Below are 24,322 nucleotides of genomic sequence, written 5' to 3'. Positions count from 1 at the left end.
CCGAGGCACAACCGAGAAACAACCCGCACGTCGGGGCAGGAAACTCTCCAGCCCCGGCAACTTCCCGGCTTCGGGGCGGAGGGGGGCCTCCGGTCTCCCCAACCGGCCACCCCCCCCCAGTCCCCAGTTACCCGGCCCTCGCCCAGATCAGCGGGGGCCCTCGTCTTCCGAGAGCCGCGAGGTGGTCTCGGGGCGGCGTGGGGCCAGTCTCCCGCCCGGGCACCCCCTTCCCACACGACCCCCCCAGCCCGCACGGGAGCGGAGGGGGGCAGCTCACCTGGCCGGAGCGGGGCGCGGGGGCGCGGGGACGCCGCTGCCCTTCAGCGAAGCCGACAAAGTTTCGCGGGCGCCCAGCGGGCATCGCTCGGTGGCCCCGCTGAGGACGCGCGGGCGCGGCGTGGCGAGCCGGGGCCGGCAGGCGGCGGGGGGCGACCGCAGGCGCGGGCGGCAGGGGCGCGGGGGTCGCGGCGCGGCATGGGACCTGCGGCGGGCGTTCCGTCCGCCGCCGAGCGCCGCGCGCCGCGCGTCCTCCCGCCGGCCCCGCCGCTCTCCCCGCCCCGTCCCGCCTCCCGCTCGCCTCCGCGCCGCGGCGCGTCGGACCGGGGCGCGCCGAGCAGCGAGAAATTGTTTCCACTGCAAACAAAAAAAGGCGACACATGACCAGGCAGGAGGAGGGGAAGCGCGGGGAGGGAGGGGAGGGAGGGAGGGGAGGGGACGGAGCCGAGGGGGCGGAGGGAGCGGGAGAGAGGGAAAACACGGGCCGGGCCGGCCGCGGGCGGGCGGGCTTGGGGCTCTGGCACGGCCCCACTGGGGGGGGGGGCACTGCTCCCCGCGCCCCCCTCCCCGCGCGCCCATGCGCCCCTGCACCGGGGGTCCCCCCCACAAGTCCCCCGCGGCGCAATCGGGGACCGAGGCGGGGCGGGGCCGGCCGTGCGTGATCAGCCGCACCACAGGCCTGCGCCCACCCCCTTCCACCCCGCGTGGACGCCACGACTGACCGAGGGCGGGGGGGGGGGGAAGGGAGGGGCCAGGTGGGGCCACGGCGCGTGGTCACGCGTGGCCCATCCCCTCCCCTGGCTCTGACCACACGGGCTGGCGACCGCCAGCAACGTGTCACCCCATCCGCGCGCGCCTTACATGGCTCGAAAGTAAAAATAAAAAAGAATTACGATGTGAGGAGGCTCCCGGGGTGAAGAGAGGAGAGAGGAGATCCCCCCTCACCCCCCCCCTGCCCCGCCGCGGTCCCCAGCCTCTGCGTGCCAGTAGCCACACTCCCGGCCATCGGGTGGCCCAGCGCGCAAGCGTGGCCATTACAGAGCAGGGGAGCAACCTCCCCCCCCCCAAAAAAAGACCCCCGCGGCTGGGGCTTTTCCAGTGCAGGGAGAGTAAAGCTCCAGCTTCTGGGGTGAATGCGCGGCTCCTTTCCTACACATTCTGAGCTCCCTTCAACGCGCTAGCAATTTGCCAGCCACCTACAAATGGCGCAGCTACTTCTCCCCCCAGTCTCCAGGCGCCTCCGGGGAAGGGTCGCCCTCTGGCTCACCCCACACCAACCAGTTGCCTTTGGAGAGGATGAAAGCGGAGCCCAACTGCCCCCCCCTCCCCCGCCCCGTGCACGAAGGCACAGCACCACTCCCCTGCTCGCCCATCGGTGGGCGCCTGTCCAGGAAAAAAAAACAGCCAGAGCTCTCTTTCGACCACTCACACCTGAGCAGCCACCGAACATTGCGGAACACCCAGCCACAAGCCAGGGCTGAAACCCCTTCACCATCCCGTGCCCTTTAACCTAGTCAGATCAAGGAGGGAGGCCGAGGGGGGGAGGGGGGGAGGGAAGGGTAAGAGTATAGCATAAGGCTTCTGAAAAGTTTTTGTTCCAAAAAATAAAGAAACCCCAATCAACGTGAGAGTTGCCCCTTCGAAGAATTTTACGGTGGTGGTAGCAGCAGGACCACCCCTTCAGAACTCAAGCCTTCCCCACTGCCCAGCTGTCAGGAGACCACTCTGAGGGAAGGCAGGGTAGCCCAAGGTCATCAACCTGGCCCCTTTTATTACCGACACAACCTGTGGCCCACCCAGTCATTAAGCAAAAGGTACCAGGTGGCAGAGACAAATTAGATCAGCCACCAGAGGTTCTCAAGGTTCTGGACTGATAACTGATGCCAGAACAAGACAATCTTAAGTCTCCCCTGAACCAGGCGGGTGCTGGGCACTGTCCCTCCATCCACAGATCACTTGAGTGCTTAAACCCCACCACAGGTGCACCTAAAAAAAAAAACCTTTGTCCCAGCACAGCTGACCAGAACTGTCTTGACCCATCCCCCAGTCCAAGCTTTCCCAACCCCCAACCACCCTCACAGCATAGCTAGAGATCTCTTAGCATCAAGTAGAGATGGTACATTGTTTTCACTGGAGCTCAAAAGGATGTGACTCCAGGGGACCACATATGGAATAAGTCATTCTTAAAAGTGTGCATGTTTGTCCCAGTCATCCTGGGTGAACAGAAACTGCAAGCTTGGGCCCCAAGAAGCCAGGGCAGAGGGTGGGGTCCGGTGAGGTAAGCTCTTTAAATAAGTTGCCTTTTTTTTTTCCCTGTGGGTTTTTGGTTTCTTACATTCACATATTTCTTAATTTCTCTCTATTAGAGATGTGGTAAGAGAAGTAAGAAGGCGTCACTCTGAAGAGAAAGAGGTGGACCAGTCCTACCTGATAGACAAGGTACACAGTTCTGCACGGCTGTCTGTCTTCCAGTCTGAAATGGGTGCAGCCAGAGCTTTGGCTTAATGTAGCCTCTTCCACCTGATGATTTCACATAAACAGTGTTCTAGGACACACTCCTGGACTTAAGATGCAAGGCCCATTGTCATTTAAAAACATCCCATTTGCAATTTTCCTCTTAACTGGCCAGTAGTGATAATAATAAATGTCCACAAGTGTTCTAGACCCACAAGGTCTCAAATAAACAAGCTGAGCCATTTAAACTATTGTTTTGCAAATGCATTGGACAGCAGGTTCCTAAGGGAAACTCAATTTGGAAATCACTTAGTTTCTGATTGGGGCAACTTAATGGGATCAGAATGCAGCCCCCATCTGGGCTGGAGAGCAAAAGATCTGAATTCTAACTAGTCAACCCCAGTCAGTGTGGGGACTCCATTCCTCTTTTATTATTTTTTTTGGGGGGAGGATGGTTAAGTGTACAGCTGGCAATCCAGCTGAGCACCTTGAAGGCTGTGACCACTGAGTGGTTAAGTAAGCAGTGTGAGCTCCCTGCAGGTGGGAAGACCTGAGAGATCTTTGAGATTGAGGAAGCTTGAGACAGATCTGGTCAAAGACCCCTCAGAGAGAATGGCCACGTGGAACTGAGGAATCATTAGGCAGGGTATGCCATTCCTATATCTCTCTATATTCCTGCCCCGCTCCTCCCTGCAATTACGTTGGCTTCTGCTGCTGCCTATGGCCACATATGTGAACCCTTATGACTTTTAGCACCCACAATCCCCAGCTGTTTCAGCAATTCCACTTCATAGTTCAAATTCTCAGGCTAACAATCTGATTGGCTTATCCCAAGTCATGTGACTTCTCCCCACCACAACTACCTAACAACTGTCAGGAGAGATATGGGAACCTGGGCTTGGAAGAAACCCAGGCATGTGTACATTGAAAAAATACCAGGGGGTAACTGTGCTTTCAAATTTCAGGTAGGAGAAGTGAAAGGCACAAACAGATTTAACAAGTATAACTTGACTGGATTAGGAAATGCCTTCATTTGCTGAACAAATTTTTACTGAGTGTGTACTAAGTATCTGGCATTTTATTAGCAGCCAGAGACGCCAAGTCTTTTTCTTTTCTTTTTTTTTTTTTTTTGGGGGGGGAGGGAGGGGTCGGTCATGGGGCTTGAACTCTGGGCCAGGTGCTATCCATCAGCTCTTCAGCCCAAGGCTAGCGCTCTACCACTCGAGCCAAAGTGCCACTTCCAACTCTTTCTGCTTATGTGGTACTGGGCCTCATGCATGCAAGGAAAGCACTCTACCACTGCGTCAACTTCCCAGCCTCAAGACGCCAAGTCTTTGTACCTGGAGAATATATGTACGTATTAGTGGATAAGAGCAAGCATCCAACTCCCAGAATATCAGGATGGCCAGAACCTACTCCCATGTTTACAGAGCAAGAGTGTTCACTGGATCCTTTTCAGTCTAGAAAGTTGCACTGTCAGAGGATGAATTCAAAAAATGAATGGGATAGTGGATTGAAGAGAAATTTTGAGCCTGACACCAGTAGCTCATGCCAGTAATCCTAGATACTCAGGGAGCTGAGAATCATGGTGCAAAGCCAGAGCCAGCAGACAAATAGGAGACAAATAGGAGAGACTGGTCTTCAACCAGCAAAATGCCAGAAGTGGCAATGTGGCTCAAGTGGTAGAGTGCAATCTTAAGTAGAAAAAGCTAAGCAAGAGTGCAAAGTTCAAGCGCCAGTAACCACACACACACACACACACACACATACACACACTGCGCGCACACTCACGCACACTTGGAGGTGGAGCACATGCTCATCATGTATAAGAGCCTGGGGCCCAGTCCCCATCCCAGCAACAAAAACAAAGGGGACTTAAAACACACACATACACACACAGTTTTACATGTGTTTTTATAAAATTGGAGAGAAAATGGTAAATAAATAACCTTCATAGTTAGGGGTGTGGATAATTTTTGCCCACTCTTACTTCTCTGTATATTCCAAATCTTCTTCAGTGGACAGTGCCACCCTCACATTGGATTGTGCATCAGAACGATGAGGGCTTGTTTAGTTGCAGCTAAATGACCTCCTTCTAGACTTTCTGGTGGCAGAGGTTTAGGCTAGGGCCTAAGGGTTTAGGTCTCTTCACTCTTCAAGTGATGTCTCTGCAAGTCTAGCAGCCACACTTGGAGATCCACTGAATTTGAGAACAAGCAGAGGCAGGGAAAAAAAAAAAATGAAAACAAAAGTTTTCAAAGGAAGAATGGGGGTGGTGATATGTCAAGTGACTGAATATGAGAAGGGAAAGATTAAAATCAAATATAACTCCTGAAACATGGGCTGACCAAGACTATCCTTGAGGTACCAGATGAAATGCTGTTTGCAGTGAATAAAAAGTTCCTCACTTCCTTCCCATCTGAGGAAAAGCAAGAGACCCAGAACCTGACCTGTTGGTACAATGGAAAACTTATGGTCATCATTGGACTTATTAGTCATGCTCTCTGAGAGAGAGAGAGAGAGAGAGAGAGTCCTGGGGCTTTAGCTAGAGCCTTCGGTACTGCCCTTAGCTTTTTCACTCAAGGCTTCTTTTTTTTTTTTTGGTCAGTTGTGGGGCTTGAACTCTGGGCCTGGGCGCTGTCCCTGAGCTCTTCAGCTCAAGGCCAGTGCTCTACCAGTTGAGCCACAGCGCCACTTCCAAGAAATATTTATTAAGCATCTAGAGACTCTATGCCCAGGGCTGGATGAAGGGACCTTAGAAGGGCAAATAAAATTTTTAAAAATTTAATTTTTAAAAAATGGGGGAGGGGGGGTGGGAGGAGAAAGACTAGGAGAAAATGAGGGAAGAGGTTGGCACTGGTCAAAAAGAAATGTATCAATACCTGACACATTAACTGTATCCCCTCGGGACTTGGCAAACAGTTATAAAGCAGACACCAATACACACACAAAGCCTAATACCAGACCAGAAGTGTAGTGGCTAACTAGTCACATACACACACACACACACACACACACACACACACACACACACACACACACACACTTGTGTATGAAGGAACGATTCACTTAGACTTCACCACTTGCTAGCCAGGATAACCTCAGCCAAGGTATTTGCCTTCATTCTCTCTACCCACTTTAAAAAAAAAAAAAAAGAAAGGTAAGAATATAACAATACGCACTGTTTTCATCATCTTTTCATCTTTTCATTGCTATAATAGAATGCCTGAAATTTCCTTATAAAGAGAAAAGGTGGATTGGGGGGGTCAGGGGCTCCCAGTTTTACAGGTTCTAGTCTGCGTCATTTGACTCCGATGCTGTAGGCCTTGGTCAGACGGCATGTTGGAGGAGCAAAACCACTCACCTCATGGTCCCCACCCCAATTACTAAAGAGGCTCCCCCTCTTTTTCACTGTTTCCCAATTCTTATCCTGGAGATGAAGTCTTAATACATGGACCTTTGGGGGATACTCAACATCCAAACTCTAACCAGCATTTCAGAGCTGTGATGAGGATATGAAGTATTCATCAGGAACATACAAGGGGACCCAGGTACTTAGTGCACTATTTGCACAACAAACTTGCATGCAGTATGGGGATTATAAAAGCAAAAAGTAAAAAATTAGTATTTATTACATATGAGCGTGCACGCGCGCGCGCACTCACACACACACACACACACACACACACACACACACACACACACACAGTCTTGCTCTGTAGTTGTAGTGGAGCCAGCCTGAGATTGCAAGCGTGCACCACAATGTCTGGCTGAATATTTTTGTCACCCTAATTTAATAGAAAAGTATACGTCATTCTAATAAGAGGGACAAATTCTCCCTCCCTCCCTCCCTCCCTCCCTCTCTCCTACTCTCTCTGTCTCTCTCTCTGTGTCTCTCTCTTTCTCTCTCTCACACACACACACACATACACACACACACCCCTAAAATATCCTCCGTGAAAAGATATTCAACTGCAAATTGAAGCAATTATGATACTCCTTTTATCTATCTGGATGGCCCAGACTTGAAAAGAATAAGCATGCCAATGTGGGTTGGGGTATTCATAGGAAGATGACTTAAAACCACTATCCAAGAGATTGGGTCTGACGAAATGAGTAACAAATGTATTCAATTCAGCCTAGCCATTCATCTTAAATTGCCAGCTTCTATGAATTTACCTTACAGCAATACCATAACATGACCATGAACTTCTCTACCAGACTATCCCAACAAAGCAATGTACTCCAAGAGAGCAAGATCCTTGCCTATTTTACTCAGAGAAGTGTACACGCAGCATTTTTTACAAGTGCCTGACAGGCCAAAAACCAATGAAGATAGGTAGACTGATAGAACCTGAGGGTACAACAATGTATTTTGGAGGCTATTCCCTGGGAAATTATTTGAAGTACTGAGAACTTTACAAGTTGCCCAAATCAGAAGCTAAAGGCATATTTTACAGCCATGGTGGCCCTGTGTGCCCTTTGACCTTTGAATTTGCATTTTCCAGGGGTTTTAAGAAAGCATTCCATTTTCTGAATCATTCTCACATTCTGACAGACTCTATGTGTGAAACGATTTGTAAACAGTTCATAATATAAGAATTGAAGGAAAATATACACGTTCATGCCAAAGCTGTTCACAAAATTAAAGCACTTTTTTATTTTTTCTCCCCAATCAGGAAGGACAAAATGATCCCCTTCTGAAAAGCTGGACCTTGGAACAAAGGGAATTGGTACATATCACAAACATTATATTCTGGAACATGAAGTCTATGAACTGGCTGCCAGAGAGCTGAAGGTTATGTGTATCAGACTTTCTCTGCTAAGTCTGATGTAGACTCTTAAGACACATGAGTTCAAAACACTTCTTTTTTTTTTTTTTTGGTCGTTGTGGGGCTTGAACTCTGGGCCTGGGCGCTGTCCCTCAGCTCTTCAGCTCAAGGCTAGCACTCTACCCACTTGAGCCACAGCGCCGCTTCTGGTTTTCTGAGTAGTTTATTGGAGATAAAAGTCTCACGGCCTTTCCTTCCCAGGCTGGCTTTGGCTTTGAGCTGTGATCTTCAGATCTCTGCCCCCAGAGTAGCTAGGATAACAGGCATGATCCACTGGCGCCCAGCTCAAAATACTTTTTTCCTCATGCTGGGACTGGAACTCAGGGCCTGGGGCTGTCCTTAAGCTTCTTTTTCTCATGGCTAGTACTTTCATCAAGTGAGCCACAGCACTACTTCTGGCTTCTTCAGAGTGGTTTATTGGAGGTAGAGTCTCAAGGAATTTCCTGCCTGAGTTGACTTGGAATTTCAATCCTCAGATCTCAGCCTAAGTAGCTAGGATCACAGACGTGCAATGCAGCACCAGAGCTCAGTTCAAAATACTCTTGAGTCAAGAATTTTTTGCCAGGTGCCAGGTGGCCCATGCCTATAATCCTAGCTACTCAGGAGGCTGCAATCAGAGGATTACAGTTCAAAACCAGCCAGAGCAGAGAGAACTGTGAGACACTTAGCTCCAATTAACTACTAAAAGGCTAGAAGTGGAACTGTGGCCTAAGTGGTAGAGTGAGTAGAAAAGCTAAGAGACAGCACCTAGGCCCTGAGTTCAAGCCCCAGTACTGGCATTCATAAGAATGCGCGCGCACGCACACACACACACACACACACACACACACACACACACACAAAACTGTGGGAGAAAGAAATATTTGCTCTTTTTCTTACAAGAGATGAAATGTGTTATGTCTTTTCTTCCCCCAAGAGCTTACAGAAAATCCATGCCCAGCTGAGGCACCCCAAATACAGAATTAGCAAATTCTGACCCACTGCTCCTAGAGGAAATACAGGGCTTAGGTTCCTGCATGTATCTGGTCAATTATTCCATCAACAGATCAGTTCATAACCACACTTTATTTGTGTTTCCATTTAAAGAAATTCTGTTGAATAGCTATTATTAATTCATTAGCACTGAACTCTGTTAATGTCTCGGTGACTCATGTCTGAATGAACCCTGTCTAATCCATGTATTTTCTCTACAAGACTCATGACAACTATCTTGCATTCAAGAATACCACAAACACAGCCAGTAAGCATTTCAGCCACATTGGAGCGCCATTTTAAACAGAATCACCACAAAAGCACCACAAAAACTGTGATGCTAAATAGATGGGAAAGGACATTTACTTACCTGAAGAAAGTTAAAACAAGGAGGCAATGTTACTTCCCTCAGCCTCAACAAGTCATGTAAAAAAAAAAAATCAGCTGGGTGCCAATTGCTCATGCCTGTAATCCTAGCTACTCAGGTGGCTGAGATCTGAGAATCATGGTTCAAAGCCAGCCTGGGCAGGAAAGTCCGTGAGACTCTTATCTCCAATTAACCACCAGAAAACCAGAAGTGGTACTGTGGCTCAAGTGGTAGAATACTAGCCTTGGGCTGAGGAGCTGAGGGACAGCACCCAGGCCTATAGTTCAAGCCCAACAACCTACCAAATTAAAAAAAGAATGTTGAACTCATGTGTCTTAGAGTCTACATCAGACTTAGCAGAGAAAGTCTGAGCAGAAAAGCTCAAGGACAGAGCCCAAGCCCTGAGTTCAAGCCCCACAAATGACTTCCTACCCCCCAACCCCCCAAAAATCAACTGGATAGGGAATATCAAACAGATTGCAGGTGTCTCTGTATCCAGGGATCCAGCCTTGTATGTCTCTTGCTGATGGCATGGGCATAAAAATAATGAAAAATATTGATCATTTCACAAAAAAGAAATGTAGGAAGCAGGGCGCTGGTGGCTCACGCCTGTAATCCTAGCTACTCAGGAGGCTGAGATCTGAGGATAGCGGTTCAAAGCCAGCCCGGGCAGGAGAGACCGTGAGACTCCTATCTCCAATAAACCACCAGAAAACCGGAAGTGGCACTGTAGCTCAAGTGGTAGAGCGCTCGCCTTGAGCTGAAGAGCTGAGGGACAACGCCCAGGCCCAGAGTTCAAGCCCCAGGACCGACAAAAAAAAAAAAAAAAAAAGAAATGTAGGGTACACAATCAAGCCACCATCGACAAACCCTAGTGATGGGTCAAATATATGCAGCCTCCTCAGCCCTTGCATCTTTCCTGGTCCCCCCCATCTCCAGTGAGCACAAGGAGCTGGTGCTGTGAGCTTCAGTAGTCTTCCCACATTTTACCCAGGCCAAGAAGTGCCTTCTCATTGGACTTTTCTGAGGAAAAAGAAAGAAAGAAGGAAGGAAGGAAGGAAGGAAGGAAGGAAGGAAGGAAGGAAGGAAGGAAGGAAGGAAGGAAGGAAGGAAGGAAGGAAGAAAGGAAGGAAGGAAGGGAGGAAGAAAGAGAAAGGAAGGAAAGAAAGAAAGAGAAGGGAGGGAGGGAGGAAGAAAGAAAGAAAGAAAGAAAGAAAGAAAGAAAGAAAGAAAGAAAGAAAGAAAGAAAGAAAGAAAGAAAGAAAGAAAGAAAGAAGGAGAAAGGAAAGAAAGAAAGCAAGCAAAATCTGGGCACCAGTGGCTCATACCTCTAAATCCTAGCTACTCAGGAGGCTCAGATCTGAGGATCACAGTTTGAAGCCAGCCAAGGCAGGAAAAAAAAATAAACCAGTGAGACGCTTCTCTCCAATGAACCATCACAAAGCCAGAAGTAGAGCCGTGGCTCAGGTGGTAGAGCGCTAGCTAAGCCTTGAGCAAAAAAACTCAGGGACAGTGCCCACATCCTAAATTCAAGCCCCGGGACTGGACAAAGGAAAAAAGAAGTGGTATTCACAAACTATTAGAACATTATATTATGTAAGTGATCAATCTAAGGATAGGTGCTGCAAAGGAAATCGCCACGTGGATTGCCAACTCCGTGGGTATGTTCAACAGCACCGCATTTCTCTGTACTTAAAATCAGATGCCTCTGACTGGTTTCAAAGATTTGGCCTCCAAACAACCAGGTGTCCTTTTCAAGTTGGCATTTCCTCTACAGAGGGATACTGAGCATCTTTCCTGTATGCCTCACACAGGGCTAGGCCAGCTGTCTAACAATATGGATCCCAGAAGGGGGTGCTGCCCACGTTGGTGACGGCAGCCACTGACGCCTCTTGCACGTAGCAAATTTCACAGAGACCTCCGAGCAGGGGTCCAGGGGCCTTGGCCCATATATCCTGGACAAGCATCAATGTACCATAAGTGCCAGCGGGAGCTACCCAAAGGCCCAGGGTGGGCATGTCCCAATGTCCCTGGGCTTCTGGATGGAGTCCAGTCCCAGGGAGTGAATGTCAGAATTCTCCCGAGGCTGCTCAGGCCTTTGCTCAAAGGGAGGGATGGACTTGTGACATCCCTTCCAGGAAACTCCACCTGCTTACTGGCAGGTCTCGGCCAGCCTTCTGTACATACCAGCCTCCAGGGCATGGCTGAGGCTCAGGAAGGAAACAGCAGTGGTTGGTTGTTCTTAATGACTTTGAGGGAGGCAAAAGGAGAAAGATTATGCAGACAGGGAGAGAGGGGTAACAGGTGGAGGTGATACCCTCTCCTCTTCCTGAAGTCCCTCTGATAGAAGCAACAACAACACGCCCTACACCCTTGGAGTGAGGGGTACAGTGACCCAAGAGATATCAAAACAGCTGAGATTCATCCAAAAGGGCTATAAAAAAGGAGACTCCATGAGCACTGCATGTGCCCTGCCGACTTCAGGACCCCACTTGTTTCTCTCTTACAAAGAGAAGACTGTCACTGCCTCCTCCTCTTCCTCCTCCTCCTCCTCTCTTCCTCTTCCTCCTCCCTCCTTCTACTAGCCTGGGAAGGAAGTAGATAAGACCTTATTTGGCCTAAAGCCACCGCCCCCTCATCATCCAGAGTCCAGATTGGGGGCTTTATACCAACCTACCAATAGCTAAGAGGCTTGCCTCAGTTTCCCTGACATCTTACTTTCAAAAATAAACTTTGTCTCTGCTCCCATTTCGCCTGCCTCATCATTCGTTACTTGGAGAAGAGAAGGCACGCAAGACCTCTAGACAAGATCAACCTCGTGCTGAGAAAACATCGAGATGGTGGGAGGGGAGGAGTAGTTGGGTCATGGCCATTGCCAATGATCCTGGGCCTCCATGTCGCTGGATCTTGAAAGGTCTTCTAGACCCCTTTGTAGAGATAATACAATTTTCCTTTGGCTCTGCAAATCTGGCCCAGGAACTTTGCCCTAGACCAGGTTTTCACATCCATATCATATTGGTGTTCAGAACAGCAATGGTACACATCTATTCTGAATGACTCTTCTCTCTCCAAGCCCTTAGACACGCTCTGCCCTGAGCTGCCCACTGCCACCTGAGAGAGAGCCTGGCTTCGCTGCAGCGTGACCACTCCCTCGCTTGCGCGCTGCCGTGGACTAACTATCACACCAAGCACAAAGGAAACAAATACACAATCATTGCTGGGGGAGGAAAATAAATGTTCTTTATCCACTTCATTCTGTCTGGCAGACACCAGCAAAAGATTTATTTTTAATCCCCCCTACACACATACACTCCCCAAACTCCTCATCTAAACTTGGGGTGCATTGAGGCATCTGAAATGTGTTTCTAAACCAGCACAGAGCAAGCCAGGGAAGGTTTGAATGAAATACAAAAGCCAACGTAGACCTGAAGGGGACAGGCAGCCCACAGCTAGGCAGCCAACTGCCAAACTGTCATTTTGCTCAGCAGCACAACAGAAGGCTCAAGTAATGACAACCACAAAACTCATTTAAAGTCTGAAAAGGTGACTAATGAGCTCATTCATGCTGGCTATAAATTATTCACTACAACACTGATCCTACTCAAGACAAAACAGTAAACTTTAAACACAGGCATGGCCGGCCTTCCAAAAGTGCAGTTATATCTGTAAGACTTCTCATAATGAGAGCGCCTAGTCTCTCATCCACTGTCACAGTATTCTTCTGTTTACTTTTGTGAAATATATATATATATACACCACACTGCCTTTAATCAAGTTTAAACAGACACAGCTGTTAAACATTTATTTCTCTGTTGAGGGTTTTTTTCCCCCCATTAGTTATTACAAGCAATCATGGTGTTCTAAAAATAGCAGCAAATTATATTCTCTAGAAAATTGAAGGCTGACCTTAAAATGAAGTCCAGGTCTTCAGAAAGAATATTCATAAATGCACATGTTGGATATCTGACATATAAAAGCAAAACAAAAGAGCCAGCATTTTTCACTCTTGGAGAGGTTTGCAATTTGCTTCCAAATTTCCTTCGGTTCGAGTAGATACAGGTTGATTCAAAAACCTCACCACAAACAAGCTGTTTTCAAGGGTCCTGTTTTGGTTCAGATTGTCACTAAAATAGATAATCCTAAGGGAATGAAAGAAGAAAAATATCTCAATTTAGGCTTTGGGGGCACAGATAAAGAGCAGCAGGTTTGTTGAAAACTCACTACCGTTACTACAGCCTACTTTCAGTTTCCTGTTTAATATTAAATAAGGAATTTTAGCTCTTCTGTTTTTATAAACTGTGCTATTTGCTGCTACTGTTGCTACTAAAAGCTCTCTCTTGACTGTAGCTGAGTAGGCCCACGTATTTCAAACCAGTTTCTTTTTTTAATCCTACCACCTATTTTCAAGACATCATAGTTAACAGTTTCAAATCTGTTTAATAGATGTTTTGTTATTGCTGTTAAAAAAAAAAAAAGTCCCCAAATAAGTACTTACATTAGCTCTTGGTCAGATTGCTGAACATTTTGTATTTTTAAGCTGCCTGGAATACTTTGAAAAGGAGTCACAGAAAAGCCACAAAAAGAAGGGGGACAAAAAGCACTCATGCTCAAAGGCCGCCAGATGGAGGTTATAACTAATCAAAAGTGAAAGCAGAAAAGTTTGAATTGTGTCCTGAGATGTAGAGGAGGAAACCAACCATCTTGCTAAAGGTATGAAAAAGAAATACCTTTAGCAAGAAGAGGCAGATTAAGACCCAAACATTGACTTCAACCTGAGTCAGAGCCAAGTTCTCCATCTCATTGTTTTCATAAGAATTAAAGGCTTGTCCAGCCCCTTTTCTTGTCAGATACAAGGCAGTTGTTTTTTTGTTTGTTTGTTTTGGTTGTTGGGCCTGAACTCTGGGCCTGGGCATTGTCCCTCAGCTCTTCAGCTCAAGGCTAGCACTCTACCACTTGAGCCACAGCACCACTTCCGGCTTTTTCTGCTTATGTGGTGCTGAGGAATCGAACCCAGGGCCTCATGCATTCAAGGCAAGCACTCTACCACTGATCCACCTTCCCAGCACCCTCAAGGCAGATTTTTTTTATAAGAGCATTAGAGGAGTCATTCAGGATTTATATCAAAGTTCTTTGCCACCTACTAACAGCAATCAGTTAGTTTTTACACATGTTAAGTATTGTAGGAAAGTTTGTTTTTGTGCCAAGTACTAGGACTTGAACTCAGGGTCTGAGGGCTGTCCCTTGGCTTTTTTTTTTTCTCAAGACTGGTCTTCTGCCACTTGAACCACAGCTCTACTTCCAACTGTTTGATGGTTAATTGGAGATAAGTCTCAAGGACTTTTCTACCCAAACTAGCTTCTAACTTTGATCCTCAGATGCCAACCTCCTGAGTAGCTCAGATTATAGGCGTGAGCCACAGGAGCCTGGCTTTGGTTCTCTGGTTTGGGTAAATTTTACTTTTTCTTTCTTTTTTTGCCAGTCCTGGGGCTTGAACTCAGGGCTTAGGCACTGTCCCTGAGCTTCTTTTTGCTCAAGGCTAGCGCTCTACCTACCACTTTGAGCCACAGCGCCACTTTCCAGCTTTTTCTATTTATGTGGGACTGAGGAACGGAACGCCAGGCTTCATGCATTCTAAGCAAGCACTCTATCTCTAAGCCACATTCCCAGCCCTAAATTTTACTTTTTTAAGAGTAATTTTAAGTTCCCAACGAAATGGACGGCAGCCTCTGCCCACCATGTGTATTGGGTATTAAATTTGGGGGGGAGGGGGGAGAAGAGGAGGTGTCAGTGGTAGGGCTTGAACGAAGGGCCTAGGAGCTGTCCCTGAGCTCTTCAGCTCAAGGGGAGCACTCTACAACTCGAGCCACAGCACCGCTTCCAGTTTTCTGGTGGTTTATTAGAAAAAAAGTATCACGTACTTTCCTGCCTGGGCTGGCTTTGAACCTCGATCCTCATATCTCAGCCTCCTGAGTAGCTAAGATTACAAGCTTGAGCCAATGACACATAACTGAATTTTTGTTGCTGTTGTTGCTGCTGTTGGTCATGGGGCTTGAACTCTGGGCCTGGGCGCTGTCTCTCAGCTCTTCAGCTCAAGGCTAGCGCTCTATCACTTGAGCCACAGCTTTTTCTGCTTATGTAGTGTTGAGGAATGGAACCCAGGGCCTCATGCATGCAAGGCAAGCGCTGAGCCACCTTCCCAATCAAGCAACATGTAATGTAAAAAAAAAAGTTCCAAGCAATGAAATGGAAAGCATCCAAAACATCATTGTGTTGAAGTGTCAGCGGCTCTGCCACTCACCTCCCACTGGAGTCCTGTCTCCCCTCTGCAGAGGGTATGGACAAAGCGCTGCTTTGAAGCTGAGCCACGTGCTCCATCTTTCCCAGCCAGGTGTCTGGCAGGCACTGTTCACTTCCCCCTTTCTTACAAAGAAACCTGGCATTCCCAGAGTTCTTCTGGACCCCATCCTGCCCCAGCCATCCCTGAGGAGTTCCCCAGATGATGTCCCTTTTGCCTGGGCACATTAAAGACCACAGTCAAAACAATGAAGCACAAGTCCCCAGGTATGCAATCCAAGGAATCTGCAAACACGCACAACAAAAATTCTCCAAGGCTTCCTCTGTGCCTAGCCCCTCGCCCTCGCCAAGAGCTTCACCTGCACTATTTATTAGGACCTTCCACTCCCTGGAAGAGGATGACTGTGTCCTCGTGCACCGAAAAGGGCCCTGGAGTTCTTAGAAGTGGTCAATTGCAATCCATCAGCAACTGGTGCTTAGAGGAAGGAGATGAAAATTGAAGACAACCCCCACACACAACAAGATTTCTCACTTAACAGTCCATAGAGTGCCAGCCTGGCATCCAGCATGGTGAGGTAGGCATTGAAGAGGCGGGTCCAGAGGCCATAGAACTTTCTTTGATTCTCATGCTCAAAGTTATGTGGTTAACATCTGCCAGTTGAGAAATACCCTTGACCACCAGTCTAGCACTATTTACCAAAAGGTAACTCACAGAGAACTGGATCAAGATACCTCCACACAGACCTTTGCTTCAGTAAATGCACTTGCACATGCAGCAGCCATGATGCAACCTCAGGAGGCTGAGATCTGAGGATCGCCGTTCACAGCCAGTCTAGGCCAGAAGTGGAGCTGTGGCTCAAAGAGGTAGAGTGCCAGAATCGAGCTAAAAAGCTAAGGGAGAACGTGAGGGAGGCCCTGAGTTCACACCCCAGTACTGGCAGGTGTACACACACACACACACACTTACACTTACATGTATTTCAAGTGGGAAGTAAACTCTTACTGGGGAGCCCAATGTCACTGGGGCACTGCAGAGCCTTCATAAATTGCCCCTCCCTTCACTGGAGACTGAGAGGAAATACCCTCCCTAACTAAAGCCTACCCCTGCACCTTGATGACATAGCCAGAGTTCATTCCTTCAGGAAACAAAGCCAAGAGCTGGGCACCTTGTGGCTCAGGCCTGTCAGGCTAGGTGCTCAGGAGGCTGATATCTGAGGATCATAGTTCAGAGCCAGCTGGGACAGGAAAATCCATGAGACTCTATCTCCAATAAACTACTCAGAGAAAGCTAACAGTGGTATTGTGGCTCAAGAGGTAGAGCCCCGGCTATGGGCAAAAGAGCTCAGGGACACTACCCAAGCTCCAAGTTCAGGCCCCATGACTGACCAAAAAAAAAAAAGAAAGCAAGAAGGAATGTTATCTTGGTGCCATAACTTAAAATCTCATGATTGACCAAAAGCTCCATAGAAAGTGGATGCAGTGGAGAGTTGAAGTCTGTGGTTTCGTTCTTGAGAAATGCTCAGTCATCCCTAGAGGTCTGATCCCACTGCTATTTAGAGTAACTGGCTCCTGCCAGTACCACGCCAGACCAAACCTCTTACACCATCCCTGTAACAGCAACCTCCCGGCAGAGCAACCAATGTCGATAGGCATGAAAGTCAACCTGGCCCAGCATTGCTGGGATCACCACTGAATGGACAACTAAGCTGTGTTGGCCATGCTACCACCTCCTTGCTCACTGAGCAGACCACGATTTTCCTGCCATTGTCCAGGGCTCCTCCCTCCCATTTTCTTTCTTTTTTTTTTTTGTCGATCGTAGGGCTTGAACTCTGGGCTTGGGCGCTGTCCCTCAGCTCTTCAGCTCAAAGTTAGCACTCTACTACTTGAGCCACAGCGCCACTTCCGATTTTCTAGTGGTTTATTGGAAATAAGAGTCTCATGGTCTTTCCTGCCCGGGGCTGGCTTTGAACCTCGACCCTCAGATCTCAGCCTCCTGAGTAGCTAGGATTACAGGCATGAGCCACAGCCCGGCTTTGTTTATTTTTCTTGATCAAAATCTACCACTCCTGCCTAGGAAGAAAGTTACTGAAGCTGGTTGCTCGATTTATCATTTAATCTAAACAGAGCTATTTACTCACTTACTAATTACATTCTTAGCTTTATAGTTCTAGCCAGGAAAGGTTTATTCATTACCAAAAACCAATTAATGTAAGAAGAAAATGAAATCTACAAGGTTAGCCTTAGGAGAAACTTCACTCTTGGTAGCATACAATCCTAATTTAATGACAGAACCAAATGAAGGGGCTCAGGGCCAGAGGTCAGAATGAACGAGTCTGCTTTCCTCTCCCTCACCTGCACCCTCAGCCTGGGGTTTGGGTAAAGATGGTTTTATTGCCCACCCCAAGAGGTTGGATGGATGAAGAATGATCTGGCCAGACACACAGGAAGAGTTAGGGGTAGGTCCAATTTCTTGTCACTATTTCTACTTGGAAGTTTCTGCCATAGTCAAACCTTAATATTTGAAAATGGAAGATACACCTGATGCTGGTAGCTCATACCTACAATCTTAGCTACTTAGGAGCTGAGATCTGAGGATCGTGGCTCAAAGCCAGCCCCTGCAGGAAAATCCATGAAAAAACTCCAATCAACCACCACAAAACAGGAAGTAGGGGCTGGGAAGGGGCTCAGTGGTAGAGTGCTTGCCTTGCATGCATGAGGCCCTGGGTTCAATTCCTCAGCATCATATAAGCAGAAAAAGCCAGAAGTGGTGCTCTGTGGCTCAAGTGGTAGAGCCCTAGCCTTGGGCTGAAAGCTGAGAGATAATACCTAGACCCAGAGTTTAGGCCCCATGACCACCAAAAAAAAAAAAAACACAAGAAGTACAGCTGTGACTCAAAGTGATAGAGCACTAGCCTTGAGCACAGAAGCTCAAGGACAGCACCCAGGCCCAGAGTTCAAGCCCCAGGACCACCACCAACAACAACAACAAAAAAAAAAAAATGAAGGACACCTGAACAAGTTTAGTGACTGGCTTCGAGCCTCATGCCTCAGATAGTAACCTTTCTGAGTAGCTCAAGTGGTAGAGGCCCTGCGTACATTTGTGCTTAAGTTCTTTTCCTCCCCAGTAGGAAAATCCACTGCCTTGTGCATGAAAGTGGTCTACCACCTCACTACATCCACTAGCTTTTCTGTTTGCTTTTGTTGTTGCTGTTGTTTTTCCAATTTTGAGACCATCTTGCTAAGTTACCCAGGTTGGTCTTAAACTCCTTACATAGCTCATAGTCCTTAAACTTGCCTCAGTCTCCAGAGTTGGGATTATAGGTATGTGCTGCTATGTCTCATGAAGGAACAATTCCAAAATTATGAAGTTACAAGGATGACTGTCAGTAACTACAACAGTAAAAGATAATCTAATTAACCCTTATTGTATGCTTATGAGAGGATTCAAAATGAAAACACTGGTGCTTAAGCCTCAAGACCTGCTCTCTCTCCCAGGGCCCCTTCTGGGTTGAGTAAGGACACTTAATAATCAAGATTAATTGCTGTCCAAGAAAACTGAAAATGTCATAAAAACCTACAGCTCATAGCTAAAACTCCAGCTTCCCCAAATTGACAATAGTCCTAAAATTTTACATGACATTAATAATAACTGCTTGCGAAGCTTGACAATTTTTCTAAACTATCAATAATTTTTTTAAAAAACACACAACAAAACACATCCCAGCCATTCATGCCAGAGCAATGAACAAATTATCTTGCTATTGCCTCCAGAGAAAATGGATTCCAAAATGATTGTCAGAGGAAGAAATGATCCAAGAGGACCCAGCCCCCCCAAAAATGGAGGACAAAAACCCAAAGTGGACAGACGTCCCAAAGCTGACTAATACCTCTATCATTCTTTTTTTTTTCCCCCTAAGATTTTGTGATTTTTAGGTTGTCAGTCTTTTACATCTCTCCTTGTTTATGTCTTCTTTCATCATTTGAAATACATGCTCATGTTTATACTTGGCTGGAGTTGCATAAGGGGAGGGCTGAGGATTTTTTTTTTAATGTTAACCAAAGGCCTCACACAGGCTGAACACCCCCTCTACCACTGCCCTACACCTCATTCTCTGTTTTCTATTTGTAATTTTATATTCTTCCCTTGAAGAGGATTTCTCCAGCCATGCTCCAGTCAATTTTATATATAGCTATACCTCCTATGTATTATCTATATTATATTTCCACCAGCAAACTGCAGTGGGAGACCAGCCTAAGCAGAAAAGTCTACAAGACTCCATCTCCAAAATAATCAGCAAAGGGCTGGGAAGGTGGCCCAGTGGTAGAGTGCTTGCCTTGCATGTATGAGGCCCTGGATTCGATTCCTCAGCACCCCATAAGCAGAAAAAAATAGAAATGGCATTGTGGTGGCTCAAGTGGTAGAAAACTAGCCTTGAGCTGAAGAGCTGAGGGACAGCGCCCAGGCCCAGAGTTAAGGCCCACAACCGACAAAAATAATAAAATCAGCAAAAAGCCACACTGGAAGAATGGCTCATGTGGTAGAGTTCTAGCTTAGCAAGCAAGCCAAGCAAGTATGAGGCCCTGAGTTCAACTCCTCATATTGCAAAAAATTAATTAAAAAAAAAAATCTCTCCAAACTTAATGGGCTACAGGCCACCCAAAGTTTCTTGGGAGCACTCACCACCAACTTTTCTTTTTGTTTGTTGGTCGTGAGGCCTGAACTCTGGGCCTGGGCACTGTCCCTTGGCTCTTCAGCTCAAGGCTAGCACTCTACCACTAGAGTCATAGCTCCACTTCCGGCTTTTTCTGCTTATGTGGTGCTGAGGAATCGAACCCAGGGCCTCATGCATGCGAGGCAAGCTCTCTACCACTGAGCCACCTTCCCAGCCCTCACCTCCAACTTTTCAATAGTGCTACCTTGATGTAGGTAATTTATGGAGAGGGACCTTGGCCTCCAGGCCAAGGTCTCAACTGAGCAGTAGCCTCCAAAATGGAAAACCCAGAGCTCCAGAGCAGAATTCTAGGCTGCTTCAGGACCAGCCCTCCCCTAAGGCAAGAAGGGAAAGACACACCCTTCCCAGGGCCACAGGGCTGGAGGATTAGGGAGAACTCCCAAGCCCTCAGAGCAGAGAAGCAACTTTAGTTGAAGACCAGAAAAAGGGTTGTTGGCAGGGGGTCACCCCTGGACTCCGGCCTTTGGGGAGAGGGGTAGGGCACCAGCTCATTCTACCCAGGTTCTTTTGGTTTAGGGGTTGCTGACTGGCCTCTTGGTGATGGTGGGGTAGGCTGGGTGGGTGAGGGAGGCTGGATGTGGACCTCTCTAGGAGAAAGACCAGGAGAAGAGATCCTCAGGCTTCCAGCCCTTTCCCCCTCCACTCTGCTGCTCCCCAAATCCTTACCCAGCCACCAGGCTAGGCCTCCTCACAGCCTCAGCAACACCAGGGCACCAAATCCGCTCTTCAATGGACTGGTCCGCCCACATTTTTCTACCACTCGTTTTATGTTTAAAATGATGAAATCCAGGCTCCAGCCCTTAATCCTAGCTACTCAGGAGGAGATCTGAAGATCTCAGTTCTAAACCAATCCAGGCCAGTCTGGAGCCCAGTGCTGGTGGCTCACGCCCATAATCCTAGCTAGTCAGGAGGCTGAGATCAGAGGACTGCGGTTCAAAGCCAGCCCGGGCAAGAAAGTCCATGAGACTCTTATCTCCTATGAACCTCCAGAAAACTGGGAGTAGAGCTGTGGCTCAAAATGATAGGGCACTAGCTTTAAACAAAAGAGCTCAGGGACAGCACAGCACACAACCTTGAGTTCAAGCCAGCCCCAGTGCCAGCACAGAGACAGAGACAGAGAGGAGAGAGAGCGACAGAGAGAAAGAGGGGATGGGAAAAGAGAGACAGACAGACAGACAGACAGAAGATGGCTTGTGATTTACCTTCTTGACCGCTTTACGGGTAATCGCAGGTACATGGGCTCCGTCCCCAACACCCCTTCCACTTGGCAGAGTTAGATCGCAGGTGCTGAGTGAGGGGGTAAAGATGAGCAGAACTCCACAGAGAAGGGCCACTCAGTTCCAGTAGCCCAGATGAATTAGCATCTCCAAGGGAATTAAGGAGGCGGAAGTAAGTGAGTCTGATCCTGGGGTGGAGCTGTGAGCTCTTCCAAGCCCCACCCAGTGCTTTGGAGGCTATCAGGCCCGCAGGTAGAATGCTCCACCCAGATTGGAGGGGGGGGGGGTGGGGAATGGAGGAGGGGAGGCCTTTCTAAATGGCTCTTTTCCTTCCTGATTCCCATACTCGCCCTGATATTTTCAGGCAGTTTCACTACAATTTATAATCGTCCTGATACCTTAATACACAGTAGTTCGATTTGCTACACCTGTCTTTGGGCTTAGACAACAGCTGTACCTTTACAAAACCTTGAGATGTGAGGATTGAGATTGGAAGCCAGCCTAGGCAGAAATGTTCATGAAACTCTCATCTCCAATTAACTAGCAAAAAGCTGGAAGTGGAGGTGTGGCTCAAGTGGTAGAGTGCCATCATTGAATGAAAAAGCCAAGTAAGAGTAGAAGGCCCTTAGTTTAAGCCCCAGTTTAGGCACAAAAGGGGGAAAGGGAGGGAGAAAAGGGAAGGAGGGGGAGGGGGGCTCTCTTCTGAACAGGGTGAATTGCCAACATTAGCAATCTCTGCTGAGGCAGGTGCTGGCGGCTCACACCTGTAATCCTAGCTATTCAGGAGGTTGAAATCCGGGGACCTTGGTTCTGGAAAGTCCAGGGGACTCTTCTCTCCAATTAACCAGCAAAAACTGGAAGTGCCGCTGTGGCTCAAAGTGGTAGAACACTAGCCTTGAAGAGCTCAGTAACAGCCCCCAGGCCCTGAGTTCAAGCCCAGGACAACCAAATCATCATCATCATCATCATCATCTCTGCACTCTGCTGAGTGCAGAGATTTAACTGAGGAATTGGTTAGTCTGTCCAAGAAGTCAAGTTTCCATGAGAAGGACTGCATTTCTACTTTTGCTGGGATGGACCCCAGATCTTGTGCATGCTAAGCAAGCACTCTACCTCTGAGCTACATCCTCCCCAGCCACCGCTTTTGTGAGACAGGGTCTTGCTATTTAGCTTTGAACCCAACCAAGTAGCCCAGGCTTGTGATCCACCTATCTGACTTTTCAGTCCAGGTGCATACCCCAACCTATCCTGCAGCTCCTACCTTTTACTTCTAGTCCATCTCTTTTAAAGACCCAGCGGCCAAGGCCAGGCACCAATGTCTCACGCCTGATATCCTAGCTACTCAGGAGGCTGAATTCTGGAGAACTGCTGTTCAAGGCTAATCTGGGCAGAAAAATTCCCTAGATTCTATCCTTAAAATAACCAGCAAAAAGCTGGCCTAAATGCATGGCTTAAGTGGTATAAGTCCTGCGGAGTAAATATCCCAAGGAGGCAAACCCCAGGACCTGAGTTCAAACCCACACCACCAAAAATAACCCAACAAAAGATTTTTATTTTATTTTTTTGCTATTTTTTAACATCGCTAGTTTCTATCCCAATACATTAACTACCTAAAACAACTTCATTTTCCTGGAATAATTAAACAAAGTTCCTTTCTTTATAGTTTAAGCTATAAAGAAACCATGGAATTCTTCCCTGGAATTCATTATTAGTTTCCTGGTATTTTTAGCAACTCCCTAAAGACCACTAGAAAACCTTGCTGTTCAAGGTCCCGAGTCCTCACAAGTCAGTCACACTCATCTCCAAGACAGGAGAACTAGCATAAACTTGTCGGACATGATGACAAAGGTCCTGAATTCCAGCCCAGGCTGAGAGACACTTGAAGAATGTGCACAGCCCTTGGAGAGGTACCCAGAAGTGAGCGGAATGAACACAAGGGCTGTGAGCCCTGACATTTATCTTCAGACCTACCTCCTCTACTCTAGGATGGAGCCAGCTACCTGCAGTCATGCCAAGCATGCAATAGTCAAGAGTCCCCTCACTCCCTGTCAGCACCAATAAGCACGGCTCATGGCTACTGGTGCTGACCAATCAGGAGTCTCTTTGAAACACAATTGCAATTGTTCCAATTCTTTTTGGAGATCCAGATGCACAAAGGTGAAATGGGAGAGTCAGTGGATGGTCCACAGGATCAAAACAGAAGATTCAGCCTATGCAGGGAGATTTATTTTCTTTCCTTCCTTCCTTTCTTCCTTCCTTTCTTTCTTTCTTTTTTTTTTTTTTTTTGACAGTCCTGGGGCTTGAACTCAGAGCCTGGGCACTGTCCCTGAGTTTCTTTTGCTCAAGTCTAGTACTCAACCACTTGAGCCACAGCATCACTTCTGGCCTTTTCTGTTTATGTGGTACTGAGGAATTGAACCCAGGACTTCATGCATGCTAGGCAAGCCTCTCCCAGTCCCTGCCAGGAGATTTATTACCTTGCTCCTCTGAGGGGAAAATACTCAGGCTCGTTATTCTGTGGCTCCTATGCCTGGATCTGCTCCCGGGAGTCTCTCTAACATATCTTGCTTATAACCAGGTCCTCACAGTCATGGGCTGACTTGGCTGTTTATTGCTTGTTGAGGTGCATTGTGTATTTCTTAAAGAATCGCAACTTCCAATTTTTTCCTAAGCAACTAATCTTTCCCAGCCACAGACAGATTTATATACAGGCTGAGGCCCAGCTACAAGGCTGCCCACCAATCAAACTCAACACGGTTTTCTTTCTTTTCTTTCCTGCTTTCTTTTTTTTTTCTTCTTTCTTTCTTTCTGTCCCTCCTTCCTCCCTTCCTTCCTTTTGTACCCATATGGCCTTGAACTCATGGCCACGATGATGTCCCTTATCTTTTCTTGCTGACACTCTACTACTTGAGCCATAATCTACTTGCAGTATTTGCTAGTTAAGTAGAGATAAGAGTCTACAGACCTGTCAGCCTGATGTTGACTTTAAACCATGATCATAAGATCTCAGCTTCCTGAATAGCTAGGATTGTAGATGTCAGCCCCTAGTGCCCAGTGCAACATTTCTTGCTTGCTTGCTTGCTATCTTGCTTTGTGCTAGTCCTGGCACTTGAATTCAGAGTCTCAGCACTGTCTTGGAGCTTTTGTGCTCAAGGCTAGTGCTCTAGCACTTGAGCC

The 24,322-nt window shown here is 47.6% G+C and overlaps 1 protein-coding gene across 9 annotated transcripts in view; it reads right to left on the bottom strand.

The window, feature by feature from the left end:
- Foxn3 (forkhead box N3) overlaps positions 1–24,322 on the bottom strand; it is a 371,707-nt gene that overhangs the window by 199,961 nt on the left and 147,424 nt on the right. For 4 of the 9 annotated variants that reach the window (XM_042692487.1, XM_042692494.1, XM_042692496.1 and 1 more), the window contains exon 3: positions 12,808–13,040. The exons of 2 other annotated variants lie outside the window; for them this stretch is intronic. The gene's annotated coding sequence lies outside the window, so the exon portion shown is untranslated. Of the gene's footprint in view, positions 1–277; positions 398–12,807; positions 13,041–13,396; positions 13,513–24,322 lie in introns of those variants that run through there. 3 more of the 9 variants (XM_042692492.1, XM_042692488.1, XM_042692491.1) reach the window with 2 other exon arrangements.

Source organism: Dipodomys spectabilis, unplaced genomic scaffold, assembly GCF_019054845.1.
Source record: "Dipodomys spectabilis isolate Male_0828 unplaced genomic scaffold, ASM1905484v1 ptg000157l, whole genome shotgun sequence".
Classification (NCBI taxonomy): domain Eukaryota; kingdom Metazoa; phylum Chordata; class Mammalia; order Rodentia; family Heteromyidae; genus Dipodomys; species Dipodomys spectabilis.
Note: the sequence above shows the minus strand (reverse complement) of the source record. Positions and strands in the feature narration are given on the sequence as shown.